This window comes from Abramis brama (assembly GCF_963993115.1).
Source record: "Abramis brama genome assembly, chromosome: 6".
Taxonomy (NCBI): Eukaryota; Metazoa; Chordata; class Actinopteri; order Cypriniformes; family Leuciscidae; genus Abramis; species Abramis brama.
Window position 1 is genome coordinate 16,362,582 of NC_139968.1, and position 14,809 is coordinate 16,377,390.

Genomic DNA, 14,809 nt, shown 5'->3' on the forward strand with positions numbered 1-14,809 from the left:
TGCTTTCAGAAACCCTCCACCTTCCCCAGTTCCACCTGTATAGATCTGCTACAGGTAATTCAAGTATGCTATATTGTACAGCAGCAGCAGGTCTTACTTGCTCACAGCAGCGTGTCGTTTATGTATTGGCATAAACAGAAATTACCAACAGCAGCAGCAATAACAGCAGCAGCAGAAGCAACAACCAACAGCAGCAATAATAGCAGCAGCAGGAATAATGCCAGTGTTGCTTCACATTTCCACAACAACTAGCAAAAATATTATGGATCTACTACAGGGGCGTAATTTGTGGGGGGGTTGGGGGGGAGATAACCCCCCCCCCCCCCCCCCCAATATTTATACAATGATCACATGAAAAATATGCAGACCCAAACTTCAACCTCCACAATGTTCAAACCAAATCTACGCCCTTGGATCTACACACCCAAACATCACACCCATATGATTTGTGAAACATTTAGAGTCAAAACCACAGGCATGACATGTAGTCCTTCCTAACAGCTCCTACTTCCAGTTCATCCTCTGTCAAGTCAAGTTTTGTTTGTTTTTTACTCCAGACTCGGTAACCATTTCTATATTAACCTTAATTTATGGATTGACAGAGCAGGAAACAAGATTTGTCTTCACTGGAATTACGGGGCCAGGGCAAAACCATTAAAGGGGTGTGCATGGCCAAGCGTTTTATTATGCAAATTCAAAACCTAATAGATACTATTAGGTTGGGCTACTACGATTTGCGCTGTCCTAAAAAAATTCAAATGCTTATGCTTAAATTACATCACCAAACGTTGCAATTGGGATTTCACACTATAGCTTTTATTTTCTGTATATTGCATTTTTGTTAGTATGGTTAACTAATTTCATAACTGAAACACTAACTTCGTCTCACACATAGATAAAGTGTTGCCGTCTAATTTCGTTCCTTTGTTGAGATTGATGTCTCAACAAAGTCACAAAAACTGCGCTCACTGCAGAGCCAGATGACGACCAGCTCCACCTCTGTGGTCATAATGGGCGGAGTTACGTTTAGTTGTAGGGTGAGGGTGTGGTTGAAACGTCTAGCTCCACCCATTTACGTCCAAGCGAGGGGGAGCTGGACGTCAAACTCCACCCAAGGGAAATCAAAACTTAATTTGAGAATGTTCAAGGTCTATCCAGTAGTGCTTAGTTTACTGTATAACTCGCTGCAAGTAATACAATAAATACTTTAATGACAAGGCATTTTATTAACATGAATCAAAACGTGTGCAGACCATATACTGTAAAAAAAAAAGGTTAAGTTAGACACGTCTAATTGTGTAGAAATCAATGCTCTGGCTGCACCACCTTTAATATCCAATAGGTGACGCTGTTGTGCAGCTAATCGAGTATTGAGCTTGTCTCTCCGTTATGTAGCCTAGAATATATCAGAATAGACATGCATGAACAAATATAATTATGTTCGTACAATTAGCTTAATTAAACAAAACAAAAAATAACCAAAAAATCCTTTAATTATATATTGGCGCTCCGCCGCAGTAAAAATAAAATGTTATTTTATGTAGCTAAACAATAATATATTGTTTGAAACGTAGCTTAAATAGTATTTTATATATATTGTAGTATAATATTAAATTGCTACAGCAATAATTCTTGATCAGTCAGATAAGATATGGTCACTGTTGTCGCAGCGATACAGTAGCTCAGCTGTCAGTGTATTTATGTTCACTCTTCCTGCTCTTCACTGTGTGCGTAAAAACGCGCAATAACTCGCTCATGACAGCCTGATGACCACTCCTAGAAAGTTTGGGGCGGAGAGTCACAGTAATCTAAGTTGAAGCATCAAGACAGTTGCACATTTCTCAGATTTTTTTTTGGTTCTTCAGAAGTGGAAAATGTCGGGAGTCGCCTCTACCCTGGCCAAGAAGAGAGCGCAGGCTGCAGGGTTTGGAACGAACGCCAATGCCACCAAATACCTCAACCAGGACTTTGAGGCGCTCAGGAGCCAGTGTCTCGGCAGAGGGACCCTGTTCTCAGACCCGTCTTTCCCAGCCGCTCCCGAATCCCTGGGCTTTAAAGAACTCGGACCCAACACGTCCAAAACCAGAGGAATAGTATGGAAAAGACCCGGGGTATGACTTCAGTATGATAAGTTTTAATATGGAGGGCATCGTTTGTGCGTTGTTGGCTAAACGGGAATTCCATGCATTTCCAAAATTCTTATTAGTTGCATTTATGTAAACGGTTTCACTTCGAACGAGAGTTTTCGTACGTCGCGTATTTGCGTTCTAACGTCTGCAGCGCTGTTTTTAATATTATATCTATATGTGCATCAGACTGACGTCTTGGCTGTTGCGTCTCATTTTTTTTAGGGTCGCGTCATCAGCGTTGCGTTTTAAAGCGGTACCAAAACAGTTCTCTCAACTGGAGACCAGTGTGGGGATTATATGGCCTACCCAGCAAACAAAACTATTTTTTCAGAACGTTTCGCTAATATTCATTTTAAGTTATAAAAACGTTATCTCTGAATGTTCCCTGGACGTTCAAAACCAGATAACTTTTAATGTTATTGCAAGCACATCGTTTAGTGCCAAAAGTCGTAAAGGCTTTTCACAAAATACCTTTTTTTTGTCATATATATTTGTGTTATGTAAATCTGTAGAATGTTTTGCCTATGCCACGTCTGATAATGACTGTTTGCTGGTTCGCAAGCATTTTATTAACTTTTGGAGTTAAACACATTTGAAAGCCATGTTAAACCTTATAGGCCTTACTCATATTTTATGACTTCTTATGGCCAGACCAAAATAATTCCCACAATGCATTCTGTTGATTATATTCCATTTAGTTGCATTGTTCACCATAGATGGTCGATTTAATGCAGAACAGATGCACTGTAAAAAAATGTTTTAAGGACAATCAACTTGAATGTTCAAGTCATTTCAACTTAAATTACATTAAACTGACTTAAAAATGAGTTTAATCTTGTATAACTTAAAAAAGTTTTAAATTGCTTGACTCATTTTGATGTGCTAAAGCAATGTAAAAACATGTTGTCATAACTTATTGATCATAGATATATATATATATATATATATATATATATATATATATATATATATATTATTTTATTTTTTTACAGTGTGCCATTTTAATCATTAAATGCATTTTATTTATTGTCTTGGTACATGGACCCCAAAATGAAATGTAAATAAATACAATCTTACTGTTTTGTGTCTATACACCTTCCTTTTCACTTTGATTACTATATGATTAATTAATGCAAAAACTTGTCATGCTATATTACAATAATAATATTGATTGCATGCTATGATCCTGTGTTTCAAATAAGTCTGTTTTTGGTGTTTTTTGCAGGAGCTGTGCTCGAAACCACAGTTCATCGTCGGTGGAGCGACACGGACGGATATCTGTCAAGGAGCTTTGGGTAAAAGGAAAATTAATTTTAATATTCTGTGTGCTAATCCTCCATGTTTGTCTAAATGACAAGAACCTTTTCAATATACAAACCGTGCCTTTAGGTCAACAATACTGCACACTGAGTCACATATCTCTTCTCGCCCTCCTTATCTTAATTCTTTAAACAAAGGATACCTGCAAGTCAATTGCATATTAAACGTTTTTATGTACCTCAACCAGTAATTCAGCATATTGCTCATTCTACTCTGTAAAAAAAGGCAACCTAAAATGTGCTTCATGCAGTAATACTATTGTATGATTCATTATAAAAGGTAACAAATTATTTGCACTATTATTTGCAATGGAAAGTAAAAAATAAGTTACTTTTGTGCTACTTTTTGGGGTTGGGGTAACGCATTACAAGTAACGTGCGTTACGTAATCAGATTACTTTTTTTCAAGTAGGCTAACTAGTAAAGCATTGCTTTTAAATTTACAACAAAATATCTGAGTTACTTTTTCAAATAAGTAACGCAAGTAACTTTTTTTGTTGCATTTACTTGCACAAAAACAGAGTCAGTAATCCTCAAAATGAATTAAAACAGTGAAATGCAATGTCAGAATATTACGCAAACGTAGCGCATTACTTTCCATAAAAAGTATGCATTTAATTACTTTTTTAGGTAGTAGCGTGATATCGAAACTCATTACTTTTAAAAGTAACTTTCCCCCATATTGTTCACCATCATCTGACTGGGACTCTCTCTGTATTTAAAATAGTTTGCATGCAACAACAAATAGGCTGTATTACAAAAATGCCCTTTTTAGTGTGGCATAAGTGCATTTACACATCAAAATCGTGTGTTACGCACCTGAATGTTGTTTGACGGGAATTGACTGAAAAGAAAAAACGATCAAAACTGAATATTTCTGCGTACAGACGACAACGTTGTCAAAGCGATCCTCGTTCACAGAGATCCGCGAAAACTACTAAAAACGCTGTATTATTCAGGCCAGGCCAGTAGATGGCGATGTCACTTTGTAAAGAAACACTACGCACCTATAGATTGAACACGTATTACACATGGGCATGATGTCACTGTTTTCACAAATTCGCATTTTTGTAGTTTACATGAAGATAATGTTATTGTTTTCAAAAACTTCACTTTGAAACCCGTTTCAAAAGTTTGCGTTTTCAGGCCGTTGTTGTGTAAAAGAACGGCCAAAACACATAAAAAGTTTTATGTTTTTAGTTGAAAACGGTGTTGTGTAAACGGCCCCTCACTTTACTCATTATTTGAAAAAAAATTTATTGCGTAATACCCGATGCTTGTAAATCCGGTAAGGCGCATTAAAGGAGCCGTATGTAAGATTGTGGCCAAAACTGGTACTGCAATCACTTTCAAATTACTGTAGAGCGGTGTATCCCCTTCCCCTCCCCCCTGACTCGAGGTTGCCAGATAGGCTGCAGGATCCAGCAGGGACGTTTGTAGCTGCAGCTGTGGTAACTAGAGCTGAGCTGGCAACCCGGATGCCGAAACACTACTGACTTCGTGATTGGTAGATAGGTGGAAGGTGGTGCTTCAGGGCAGGCCAAAACACAACATGACAACATCAACATCAGTTGAGGGCTGCAACTTCACTTTTTAAATGACAATATCCTGGCCGTACTACTGTTGTCAGTGATATAAGTATTTGAAATGAACATGAAAGGCCACGTCCACACGAAGCCGGTGCGTTCCCGATCCGATTTTTTTTTCCCTCGTTCTAAAAAAAAATTCCGTAAACACGGCGGCGTCTCAGGAAATATCTGCGTACACACGAAACCACTGAAACCGACTGAAAACGGTGTAGTATATATGCCAGACCAGTATGGGGCGCTGTAATTCTGACACAGAGATACACTATACACGGAGAAGAAGACTTTGAGCATGCGCATAACCTTGCGCGCTGTATACGAACCAAGAAGAAGAGGACGAAGATTATCGCTTGTTGCTCACCACAGTTGCAGTGAAGCAATATATTTTGCTGTAATAAAGTTAGTAGGCTTAGTAGCTTCTGCAGCACGAACACAATCATGTAAGTCCGCCATTATTTTTGTTGCTGTTACGCGTGACACAGACGACACGTGATGTGATGACATCATCGTTTCACAAAATATACGGATTGGCTGTACACACGAAACCGCAAGGGTGTCGTTTTCAGATTTATCCACTTTGGGACCCGGTTTCAAAAAATAGCGGTTTCAGTCTCCCAAAACGCCGGATCCGTGTGGACGAAACGCCAATACGATAAAAAATGTATACGTATACAGCGAAACGCGTCTCCGTGTGGACGGGCCCTAATGTCTAGTGACATATCAGGGCCATTTTATGATTAATTGAAATACATTTCTTACATACAGCTCCTTTAAGGTTAACTGTGAAGTTGACAAGCAAACACTCACAAACACTCCTAGGGCGGGTCAGTATTTGAAGGATGCTTTTAACCTAGAGCTCATACCATTGTTATTATTGTTAACTAAGACTTGTTTTCACTTAATGAAATAAAGCTGAAATAAAATAAAAAACAAATATTAGATGCAAAAAAAAAAAATACTTAAAAAACTTAGAGGAAAATTAGAAATGTTGCCTTCACAACTAACCGAAACAAAAAAAAGTTGAAAACAAAAACTAAAATAAGTGAATAATAAAAAATAAAAAAATAAAATGAAAAATTAATTAAAAATAAAAAGAAATGACAAAAGCACAACAAAATGACTAAAACTTAAAATAAAATGAAAATAAAAACATAAAATGAAAATATAAAAATAAAAGCTCATTTTAAATATTAAATAAATACGATAACAATTTACAATAAGGTTTAATTTGTTAACATTAGTTATTAACTAACATTAACTAACAGTGAGCAATACATTTGCTACAGTATTTATTAATCTTTGTTTAATGTTAATAAAAATCCAGCTGTTCATCGTTTGTTCATGTTAGTTCACACCAGGGACGTGCGGTCAGGGTAGGCAGGGTAGGCAGTGCCTCACCAAAGGAAATGTTGACATTACATTTATTAATTCCAAGAACTTTATTAATTCACCACATTATTAATTGCATTTATTTTATTCCAAATATTAATTTTTGTAACAAAAATTTTCAGGAATACACATATAATATACTCATTGTGCCATTGTTTGCTCCTAAAACCATTGTTTCATGCATGAAATTCAAGGCCATGGCCATTGAGGCAGAGGTTAGCAGTGCCTCTTTGGTCCATAGAACGTAGTTTACGTAGGTTTGCGCATGCGCAGTCAGTTCTCATGCTGTCTTGAATTATCAACATTGAGGCAGAGACCGAGCTTGCTTCATGTCACGTGATCCACTCGCTCTCACTCAATCCGCACTTCCCGATCTAGCGGCGCCTAGCGTTGGCTGTCAACAGGCCCGGGGTGGGTAATCGGGAGAATTCCCGGTGGGCCGCTTCACTTTTGGGCCGGTCGAGGATTTTTGTTTTTTCACATTTGTCACGTTAGTTACATTAGGCTACACACGTTCCGCATTCTGACACCGCAGCGCGCAGCCTCTGCATAGGATGTACCATGTTAGGGAGTTCTCCCCTCCCCTCCTATAGTGTTGGTTGGGTCCATAGCCCGTCTTTTCCAAAACGTTTTCTCAGGTAATTACCGCGGCACCGCCGGCGCCTACCGATAGCTGGGCCGGCCCGGTAGCTATGCGTCAAGGAGGATGGATGGAAGGAAGAGGCCAGGAGGTATGGAAGCTTGTTTCCGCCACAGAATAAAACATTTTAAAAGATAATTGCGACTTTTTATCTCGCAATTCTGTCATTATTTCTCAGAATTGCGTGAAATAAAGTCGCAATTGCGTGTTATAAAGTCAGAATTGCAAGATATAAAGTCAGAATTGTGTGAAATAAAGTCGCAATTGCTTCTTATAAAGTCTAAGTGAATTATTATTTAACCTTTACATTATTTTTTGAACCATGGCATTAATACAAACTACACAATAGTGACTAGGCTGCTTGTCGGTTCGCTGACACCGCGCCGCCTCCCTCTCTTACTGTGTCCCGCACAAAACATTTGTTTGTTGTATAATATATATCTATCATTAGATGTGTCCATTAATTTGATTATTAGATTTGATTGTGCATTAGCCTCACATATGACTTTGCTGTATGCAGGCAGCGATGTGATGATGCCTGATATGAACTTGGGTTGCTTCATTAACTGAATGAATATGAACATATGCCACATTGATAGGTCACAGCCTACCCATGACAAGATTTCACCGCACGTTACTGGTTCACACTGCATTAACTAATGTTAACAAATACAACTTTTGATTTTAATAGTGTATTAGTTCATGTTGAAATTAACATTAACAAAGATTAATAAATGCTGTAGAAGTATTGTTCATTCTTAGTTCGTGTTAACTATAGTTAACTAATGTTAACTGAAACCATATTGTGTTATATATATAAGTGTTAGTATAAACACTGTAACAGTAAACAATCCTAAAATAACACGGGAGGCTCATACCATTTAGCTCAGGGTTCACCAATCTCGGTCCTGGAGGGCCGCTGTCCTGCAGAGTTTAGCTCCAACCCCAATTAAACACACCTGAACCAGCTAATCAAGGTCTCACTAGGCATACTAGAAACTTTTAAACAGGTGTGTTGGAGCTGGTTGGAGCTAAACTCTGCAGGACAGCGGCCCTCCAGGACTGAGATTGGTGAACCCTGATTTAGCTTCACACTGCTAACTTTAGTAACGTCTCTCTCCCCTTCTATACTTTCTTTTGCCTCATTCCTTCCTGTGTTGTGTTTACCACTGACTGAATAACTGAGCCAAGCACATAATGCAAACCACCCGAACGTAGAAACTAGCCAGAGGGGTTTCGAACAGTTATTAAAGGTTGCAGTTAAAGAGAGGAAAACCTGGCTGTATTTATCCTGTAAAATCTTAATGTGATACATGTGTCAGACTGCAGGAAAAGCAGCCTATTGTCTTTCAAAGAGAGCGGATTCAAGTCTCTGCATTTTCTACATGCATCTGCTTACTCAGACTGGCAGCTCACCACTTGCGTGACATGAAAACCACAATAGCTGCTCCGATTTGATCACGAGGTTGAGTCCCTCCAAAATGTGTCTGTTCTTGTTTGTCTGCAGGCATTTGAATGTGATTAAAGTTGCATTTCAAATAAAAATCATATTCCATATCTGTAAAATACTGAATAAGTGAGTAAGTGAGCAAGTGAACACAGGCCTCTCTGTGGCATGTTTAAACTCCAGACCGCAGAGCAGTTGTAAACACACAGTAACAGTCTCACTTCCTGTCTCTCAGGTGACTGCTGGCTGCTAGCGGCTATTGCTTCCCTGACCCTGAATGAAGACGTTCTGGCCCGAGTGGTGCCCAGCGGACAGAACTTTGATGACAGCTATGCTGGAATCTTCCATTTCCAGGTATCTGCAGTGTTTCCCCAAGTGTGTCACTATGCATTGGTGTTCATGTTACAATATAAAATCATTAGCATGCTAATCAACAATACAGACATTATATTTCTGGAGGGATTTGATGCTTATTGCATATATTTGTAATAATATGCAATACATAACACTCCTTAAAATACTGTGGTGGTACAGTGATGGTATTTAATGATAATACCATTACAATTTTTATTTAGGCCTACACTATATCATGGAAACTATATTAATTTACCATTATGTTTATGTGCTACTCAAAAAACATGGTATTACTATGTTTTCGCCATGGAATAAAAAAAATAACAAGATGATTATGACCTTTTTTCTCACAATTGCGAGTTAACATCTCGTAATTCTGACTTTTTTAAATTTTTCGCAATTATGAGTTTATGTCTTGCAACTTTTCTCAGAATTGTGAGATATGGGGGGGAAAGTGTTTTTATCTCACAATTCTGACTTTATAACTCACAATTGCGAGTTTATATTAAGCAATTCTGAGAGAAAAAAGTCAGAATTGTGAGATAAAAAGTTTTTTGTTTTTTAATCAGTGGCGGAAACAAGCTTTTATTACCATGCGAATAAACATGATAATACTATAGTAAATGTTATGGGAAAAAAACATAGTAAAAAGGTAGGTAAAAAAATAAAAACATGTTAATAGTACTATAATATATTATTAGTGATAGTACTATATTTATTAAAATCGTTACTATTCTTTTTGAACTTTCTAATCATCAATTAATTTTTCTTTTTTATCTCAGATTCCACAAAAATATTGAAAAAAATAAACAAGCAGCACAACTGTTTTCAACATTGATAATAATCATAAATTATTCACCAAATCATCATATTAGAATGATTTCTGAAGGATCATGTGACACTGAAGACTGGAGTAATGATGCTGAAAATTCAGCTTTGATCACAGGAATTAATTACATTTTAAAAGCAGTTATTTTAAATAAATGATATATTGTAAAAAATATTGCATATAACATCTTTTCTTTTCCTATAAACACAGCCTTGGTGAACGTTTAAATGGTAGTGTATATTGTAATACCATAGTACATGACTAAAAAACATGGTAATAGCATATTACATGTCTAAAAGCCCAAGATAATACATAGTTCATGTCCAAAAGTATGATAAAATTACGGTAATATGCACTTTTTGGTGCATTTTTTTATTGCCTTTAATGCAGAGTATGACTCTAAGTTTGTATAAGGGTGTCTTTGCAGTTTAACACACATCTTGAGATCGAACAGATAAATCTGAGACTGCACCTTGAACCTTTGTCCTCTAGTTCTGGCAGTTTGGTGAATGGGTGGATGTTGTCATTGATGATCGGCTGCCGGTGAAAGACGGCGCGCTGGTGTTTGTTCACTCCGCCGAGGGGAATGAGTTCTGGAGCGCCCTGCTGGAGAAGGCCTATGCTAAGTTAGTGTTTGTGCATGTTGTTTCTTGTGTTTTTGTGTTTGGAAGGGCAATAATTACTGCAGTTAAGTTAGAACTGGCTAAACCAGAAAGCCAGCTTATTTTGTGGAACTTGCTTTCTAGGAAAACAACAACAGGACAATCAAGTGTTTTCTTTAGGGTTGTCGATTGATTTGATTACTCTTAATTGTTTTTACTATATATTTTTTTTTTTTTTTTGTAATTATGGTAACACATTAAATTTTAATGAATTCAATTTGTAATATTTCAATATATAACTGAGAAAAAAAATCACATAATTCTTACCTAACCCTAATCTAATAGTCTACTAATGCCCGAATGAGAGTTAGTTGCAAAGTTACTTGCAGTTGAGTGTCTAAAGTGGCCCATCAAAAAAGAGTGTAACCGAAAAAACTAGTCCCCAAAAAAGTGGTTGTTGAACTTTGCATACAAGCACAGCAGGCTTTAACCACCAGGTGTATTCCTGGAATAAGGGTGTGACTGCTATATATATAAAAAGTTAGAGTCTATGATTGGATCATTATTGCAGTGATTATTACTGTATGTTCCTAGCATGTTATATGTTTGGCAACAGTTTTTCTAACACTATTTGATGGAGTGTGTAGCTTTTCATTTCTTAAACAACTATGTAGGAAGAAACATCACGGCCATATTGCAGGATGACAATGACATTCATCAGGCTCAAATTGTGAAAGAATGGTTGGGAGGGAGCATGAACAATCATTCTCACACATGAATTGGCATCTATGAGTCTCTGGACAAAAAATGTATGCACCTCTTGATTGAAACATCACAACATTTATTTCCATCAAGAGGAAATTTCCATTTATTTTTGCCAGCTGAACATGAAATGTCAACACCTGTTGTGTGTAAGATTGCCTACTAATTTTGGAACCACCATGTGAACTACGGGAATGGCCCCGCCCACAAGCGGTGATGTCATGCATGAGCATTTATAGTAGGGTTGAAATAAAAAGTTTAATGTAGACTATAAACGAACTACACTAGTCGCATGACTTCAACGCATGACTTCAAGCAATCACTACGCGTCTGACAACTCTTTCAGTTTTTATTTAAGAATCATTTTCCCTGAAACTTTGAGTTAACAAATAAACATAACAAGGCTGTGAAAGCGAATTAGTGAGTAGTTGAGAGTTTATTTGTTAGCTGTGAAGACGTTTAATGTCTCTGACAACCGTGATTTTGCCAAGTAAGACATGTTCCTGGATCAACATATTTTGCTGATCCTGGAATAACATTCCTGTCCCAAAATGTAGTCCTTACCCTATCCCTACCCCTAAACATAAACCTACCCATAACTTTTCCCTAAAATCAGAGTGAAATTGTAGGTGAATAACACTGATGTTGAAGCACCTCACCCTGGGTCTAAGCCTAAACTTGACATAAACTGTAAACTTGTCCCTCAAATCTGATTGGTTGATTGGAAAGTTGTTCCAGGATCAACAAAGATGTTGATCCAGGAACATGTGGTACTTGGTGAAATCATGTTCCCATTTAGCTTCTTGTTAGAAACTACCCCTTTTAAAGACAAGAAAGAGCTTTTAAAAATTCACACAATTAATTATTTTATGTTGTAGAATAAAACGTGAAAATATCTTGAGCTTGTGTTCATAACCACAGACCTTATTTCAGGCATTTAACCAAAAACCCATTAAAAAACAAAAAAACAATTGACTTCAGGATGATGAAGCCAGAAGTGCTAAAATGCTGATTTGTTTCTGTGAATTGGCCTACAATCTTTGTATAGTATCAAACATGTTGTTTAATAGGATTTACTATAGTTTCTTTTTTAACGAGACTGTCTTATAGGTCTTAAACAGTCTCTGAAAACATTCCAAAGACATGTGCGCACATGTCGTTTCATAACTCTAACGGTGAGTTTTATGGTTTCTGGCAGGGTGAACGGCTGTTATGAAGCCCTGTCTGGAGGATCCACCAGTGAGGGTTTTGAGGATTTCACCGGAGGCATCGCTGAGAACTACGACCTGAGAAAAGCGCCGCCCAACATGTTTCAGATCATCCAGAAAGCCCTGGAATCTGGAGCTTTGCTGGGCTGCTCCATCGATGTGAGATTCCTCTGCCTGCACTCATGACACTCATAAATTAATCTTATGTAAATCTGTGTGTGTTCGTAGTTTAAATCGGGAATCAAATCCAATAACTATTTTCAGAACAAATTTCAATAGTATAATGACACTAAGGCATGTTTACACCTGGTATTAAGATGTGGACAACACTAAATGCAGGTGTAAATGGATTCTAAAACGTTTTGATCTTGTCCACTTTCAACCATTTCCAGAGTAAGTGAAAACGCATTAGACCGGATTGCTTTCGTAGTGTAAACGCTCATGTGGTCGAATGTGCCACAAAAGACAGTCTACTCTCCTCCTACTGACCTAATGCGTGAACATTACGGGAATCGCTCTAGCCAGACGGGATTTAAACTTTACCGGCTGAAGTTCGGTTTGAAGATGAAAAACATACCAAGCACAATGTTCTCTCACCATTCCTGATTTCTCACACACACTCACCGCGTTCGGTCTTGGGTCTGTCAGAGGAGAAACTAAAGCTGCTGCTCTCCATATATTTTCCCATAATCTCCGGTCGTGTTCAAATGTAAATTGCTCAAGCTTATTTTCGTCCATTAGACTGAAAGATGTGAAAACCCATACATTAACCCGCCCATAGACCTTCCCCTTGAAGAAATCAGGACAGAAGTGGTTGAAAGTAGACAATATAGACAGATTAAAACAGCAGGTGTAAACGGGAATGTGGCTCCCTCGTCTACTTGTGATCCGATCGACCAAAACTCAGTGTAAACAGGGCCAAAAATATGATTTGACCTGAATTTGGAAAAAACTTTGGGGTCATAAGCCCCGGCCTTTGTCAGATATCCCTGTTTAATGCTTATTTCTATGATGTAGATCACTAGTGCTTCTGATTCAGAAGCCGTCACCCGTCAGAAGCTGGTGAAAGGCCACGCCTACTCGCTCACAGGGGCGACAGAGGTATGAATAAAGTTATTGGCAAACCCTTTTTTAATGACAGAATTATTAAATTGTGTCATTAGAGTACATGCTATTTTTCTTCAGGTGAACTATCGTGGCCGCAAGGAGAAGTTGGTCCGTATGCGCAACCCTTGGGGGCAGGTGGAGTGGACCGGAGCCTGGAGTGACAGGTACGGTTTGATTACCGCCAGAACCAGAGATACAACATAAGTTCATCGGTATACTAATATAATTCACTAAACGTAACTGAAATAGCAGTTATTCAGAAAGTATGAGGTCGCAACCATGCAGTGTCGATAAATTTGACTGATGAAAATAGTTAGAAATGAATTTTTTTTTGACTTTGTCAACAATAACAAAAATTGCGCATCATGAAAAGAATGAACTGATTTTAATTAAAACAAACAAAATGTTGATTAAAAATATGATAGTTGCATGAATTGGTGCGTAAAATCTATATGCAAACGTTTTCTCGAACAATTCATGATTCATCAATAACTTTCCTAGCCAACATTTCCATGTGGGCCTTTGATTGGCTGTCACTCGGACTCTGCATGGGCAACCCAAATAGGGCTCCACATGGGCCCCATGTATGTTAGCCCATAGGGGCCATGATTGGGCCATAGTGGGCTCTAAGTGGGGCCCATTTAGATGTTCAGTGTATGGGCTCACTTGGGTCCCAAATGGGTGCTAATAAAGGGGCCAAGGTGGGCTACACACAAATCCACATGGTTGATCACCCTGGACCCACAAATGGCCCCATTATGTTTTTTTTGTTTAACCACAATGGGTGAAAATTGGTCCTCATTTATTAATTTCTTTAAAGATTCCAGTGGGTCGGATAATTCACTATGCAAAATTCACTTTCAAACCACTCTTATTTTTATAAACCTTGTAACGAATACGACTCTGGGTAAATATGAATTAGCTCAAGAATATGGGGAATCTTGGGAATATTAATATTTATGACTCATGGTCATAATTCATAAGTCGCATGTACATTTATTTTATCAATTATCGAGATTACCTCGTTCTGTAACTGGTCTGACCAACCTTTAACTCGGCCAGCGAGTAGATGTAAGGTCAGTACAGTTAAGAAGGGGTATTCACAAACTCCACTAAAGTTTAGGTTCTGGCCACGAACATTAAACTTTATTGAGTTTATTAATTAAAACTACTGAATGTAGTCTAATATCGAGCTTGTAGCTTAAGATCTTTTGTTTCATTGACTTTAGAATGGTGGGCTTTCAAATACAGAGACAGTGAAAAGTATTTATGAATTTTAATAAATGCAAAACTAGAGATTATATGAGTTACGAATATAAACGTACGTAAAAATACAAAACAATAAAACAAACACACATTTAACCAAACAAGAAAATACGTGATCAGGATAACATGAAATGAAAGAAAGAAATAAAAGAGAATAAAGAGAAGAGAAAA

General features: G+C 37.6%; 1 pseudogene across 1 annotated transcript in view; it reads left to right on the forward strand.

Moving 5' to 3' along the window:
• The first annotated feature begins 1,732 nt into the window (after positions 1-1,732).
• Positions 1,733-14,809, forward strand: part of LOC311085848 — a 43,459-nt pseudogene continuing 30,382 nt past the window's right edge. The window contains exons 1-7 of the transcript XR_014609595.1: positions 1,733-2,111; positions 3,355-3,424; positions 8,746-8,864; positions 10,186-10,319; positions 12,256-12,424; positions 13,283-13,366; positions 13,451-13,536. The product of XR_014609595.1 is annotated as an uncharacterized misc_RNA (transcript). The remainder of the gene's footprint in view (positions 2,112-3,354; positions 3,425-8,745; positions 8,865-10,185; positions 10,320-12,255; positions 12,425-13,282; positions 13,367-13,450; positions 13,537-14,809) is intronic.